General features: G+C 40.6%; 1 pseudogene; it reads left to right on the top strand.

The window, feature by feature from the left end:
- Nucleotides 1-2,115: 2,115 nt before the first annotated feature.
- On the top strand, nucleotides 2,116-2,391 carry LOC148163148 (signal recognition particle RNA; annotated as a pseudogene).
- The last annotated feature ends 1,837 nt before the right edge of the window (nucleotides 2,392-4,228 follow it).

Genomic DNA, 4,228 nt, shown 5'->3' with positions numbered 1-4,228 from the left:
GGGGGAGGGTCAGAGGAGAAGCAGACTCCCTGCTGAGCAGGGAGCCCAATGTAGGACTTGATTCCAGGACTCCAGGATCATGATCTGAGCCAAAGGCAGTTGCTTAACCAACTGAGCCACCCAGGCGCCCCAGCAATGGATTTTGTAAACAAATTCTGGTTCCACCCAGATCCATATTAATAAATTTATTCATTATTTCATTTATGTTTTCAAGCATGTATTCGATTAGCAGATATTTCCTGGGGATCTACTCTTTGTCAATCACTGTTCCAGGTTCTAGGAATACAGGGGTGGGTAAGATGGATAGTGCCTGACCTCCTTGAATTTCCAGAAATAAGATCAACAATAACTGAATAAACACACAAATAAGCCAATATAATTGAGGTTCACACTTTACTGAGTATAATAAAGGGAACAGATAGGACAGGGAGAGAGGGTTGAACAGTACCTACTTAATCTGTCAGCAGAGGGTTATGGGTAAGAAGGCAGGGTCATCCTAGCAGACAGGAGCTAACAAGATCAAGAATAAGGAATAGTAGCATTCCAGCAAAGCTGCTGAGATAGGGATATAGAAACTGGAAAGAAATGACCGTGTGGTTGGAACCAAGGACAAGTGTGAGAGTGGGGAGAGCAGAGACTGGAGAGGTGGGAGGGAGCCTCTGAATTATAGGCCAGTTGGGAACAGGAGAGAGGGAACAGGAGAAGGTAGGAGAGAGCAGGTTCCAAAATTCACAGGTAACAATAGGCCAAGACTAGCACAAAAAAGCAGATCCCTAGAATAAAAGGGGCTGCCTTAGGACTGTAAATAGCTGAATAAATCATGGAGAGCCTTGTAGTGGAAGTAAGGAATTTGGGATTTACTCTAAATTTAATGGGAGGCCACTAAAGTATTTTAGTTGAAGAGCAATATGATTTGATAGTTTTTTAAAAAAGATTTTATTTATTTATTTGACAGAGAGAGACACAGTGAGAGAGAGAACACAGCAGGGGCAGCGGGAGAGGGAGAAGCAGGCTTCCCACGGAACAGGGAGCCTGATGTGGGGCTCGATGCCAGGACCCTGGGATCATGACCTGAGCTGAAAGAAGATGCTTAAGGACTGAACCACCCAGGCGCACCTTGACAGTTTTTGTTTTTTTTTAAGATCACAGTAGGTATATAGTGGTAAAAATGAAAGAACAAAAACTATACACCAACATGGAACATCTTAGGAAGATGATGAACTTTAAAAGCAACCCCAGAAGATTACATACCATGAGGTATCCTCTTTATAAAGCTCAAAACAAGCAAAAATAAGAATACATTATTTGAGTATATAGATGGGATGAAAGAATACTGTTTTGTTTGTTGGTTGTTTTTTTTAAAGATTTTATTTATTATTTGACAGAGAGAGACAAAGCAAGAGAGGAAACACAAGCAGGGGGAGTGGGAGAGGGAGAAGGAGGCTTCCTGCACGGGGCTCAATCCCAGGACTCTGGGATCATGACCTGAGCCGAAGGCAGATGCTTAATGACTGAGCCACCCAGGCGCCCCAAAAGAATAGTTTTTAAAGGGAACTATAAACCTGACATTCAGGATGGTGGTGACCTCTGGGAAGAGGAAAGAGGGTGGTATAGGGGACACGTAAGTAATTACCATGTTTCTGCTCTAATCCTTAAGTTGCATGATTGGTTCTGAGTGTTCATTTTATTATGCTTTATCATATGTTATATTTAAGAGGAAAATGGGATATTCTGGCTACTGCATGGAGAAAGGATTTGAGGGAAGCATGACTGGAAGCTGTGAGACTAGTTAGTGACTTTTTCAGTCCCCAGGCCAGACACTTAAGGTCTTCCATTGTGCAAATTACAGGACGTTTGAGAGAGGGCCCACAGCCACCAGTCATACCTGCCCAGCACCTGGCATCACCTTGTATACATAGTAGAGAGTCAGTAAAATTTTCCTTAGTAAAATCATGAACAAGTACAAAGAGTGCCTAGATATATTAAAACTCAAGACAGACACACAATGGTTATTGAACTATCAACTCTATGGTAATTACATGTTTACAAATCACTTCCACATTAATTGTCTGTTTTTGCCCAACTATGGGAGACGCATACATCACATGGGAAGTAGCTGGGCATAGTGGAATACCTGTAGTCTCAGCTACTCAGGAGGCTGAGGCAGGAGGATGACGTGAGCCCAGGAGTTCTGGGTTATAGTGTTATATGCCAATTGGGTGTCTGCACTAAGTTTGGCATCAATATGGTGACTTACCAGAAGCCAGGAACCACTAGGTTGCCTAAGGAGCAATAAACCGGCCCAGGATGGAAACAAAGCAAGTCAAAACTCCCATGTTGATCACGTGAGAGTTAAAGTGACTAGTCCAGGCATGATATATTCAGAGCACTAAATGAGAAAAATATGCAGCCAAGAATATTATATCCAGCTAGGCTGTCATTGAAAATAGAAGGAGAGATAAAAAGCTTCCAGGACAAACAAAAACTAAAGGAATTTGCAACACGAAACCAGCCCTACAAGAAATTTCAAAGGAGTCCTCTAAGCAAAGAGAGAGCCTAAAAGAAGCATAGACCAGAAAGGAACACAGACAATATACAATAACAGTCACCTTACAGGCAATACAATGGCACTAAATTCATATCTTTCAATAGTTACCCTGAAAGTAAATGGGCTAAATGCCCCAATCAAAAGACACAGGCTATCAGATTGGATTAAAAAAACAAGACCCATCGATATGCTGTCTGCAAGAGACTCATTTTTAGACCCAAAGACACCCCCAGATTGAAAGTGAGGGGGTGGAAAACCATTTACCATGCTAATGGACACCAAAAGAAAGCTGGGGTGGCAATCCTTATATCAGACAAATTAGATTATAACCAAAGACTGTAATAAGAGATGAGGAAGGACACTATATCCTACTTAAAGGGTCTATCGAACAAGAAGATCTAACAATTGTAAATATCTACAAGAAATGTCTCAAACACACAACCTAACACTACACATAAAGGAGCTGGAAAAGAGCAGCAAACAAAGCTTAAACCCAGCAGGAGAAGAGAAATAATAAAGATCAGACCAGAAATCAATGAGATAGAAACCAAAAGAACAGTAGAACAGATCAACGAAACTAAGAGCTGGTTCTTTGAAAGAATTACCAAGATTGATAAACCCCTGGCCAGACTGATCAAAAAGAAAAGAGAAATGACCCAAATCAACAAAATCACGAGTGAAAGAGGAGAGATCACAACCAACACCAAAGAAATACAAACAATTATAAGAACATATTATGAGCAACTCTATGCCAGCAAATTAGATAACCTGGAAGAAATGGATGCATTCCTAGAGATGTATCAACTACTAAAACTGAACCAGGAAGAAATAGAAAACCTGAACAGACCTATAACCACTAAGGAAATTGAAGCAGTCATCAAAAATCTCCCCACAAACAAAAGCCAGATGGCTTCCCAGGGGAATTCTACCAAACATTTAAAGAATTAACACCTATTCTTCTGAAACTGTTCCAAAAAAAAAGAAATGGAAGGAAAACTTCCAAACTCGTTTTATGAGGCCAGCATTACCTTAATCCCCAAACCAGACAAAGACCCCATCAAAAACAGGAAATACAGACCAATATCCTTGATGAACATGGATGCAAAAATTCTCACCCAAATACTAACCAATAGGATCCAACAGTACATTAAGAGGATTATTCACCACGACCAAGTGGGATTTATCCCTGGGCTGCAAGGTTGGTTCAACATCTGCAAATCAATCAATGTGATACAATATATTAACAAAAGAAAGAACAAGAATCATATGATCCTCTCAATAGATGCAGAAAAAGCATTTGACAAAGTACAGCATCCCTTCTTGATCGAAACTCTTCAGAGTATAGGGATAGGGGATACATTCAATATCATAAAAGCCATCTATGAAAAACCTACAGCGAATATCATTCTCAATAGGGAAAAACTGAGAGCTTTCCCCCTAAGGTCAGGAACGCTGCAGGGATGTCCACTCTCACCACTGCTATTCAACATAGTATTAGAAGTCGTAGCCACAGACAGCAATCAGACAACAAAAAGAAATCAAAGGCATCCAGATCAGCAAAGAAGAAGTCAAACTCTCACTGTTTGCAGATGATATGATACTTTATGTGGAAAACCCAAAAGAGTCCACCCCAAAACTGCTAGAACTCATACAGGAATTCAGTAAAGTGGCAGAATATAA

This window comes from Eumetopias jubatus, unplaced genomic scaffold (genome assembly GCF_037043125.1).
Source record: "Eumetopias jubatus isolate StellerSeaLion01/CBP00866 unplaced genomic scaffold, mEumJub1_p1.0 scaffold_10, whole genome shotgun sequence".
Taxonomy (NCBI): domain Eukaryota; kingdom Metazoa; phylum Chordata; class Mammalia; order Carnivora; family Otariidae; genus Eumetopias; species Eumetopias jubatus.
The sequence above is the reverse complement of the archived record's forward strand: the minus strand, read 5'-3'. Positions and strand labels throughout refer to the sequence as shown.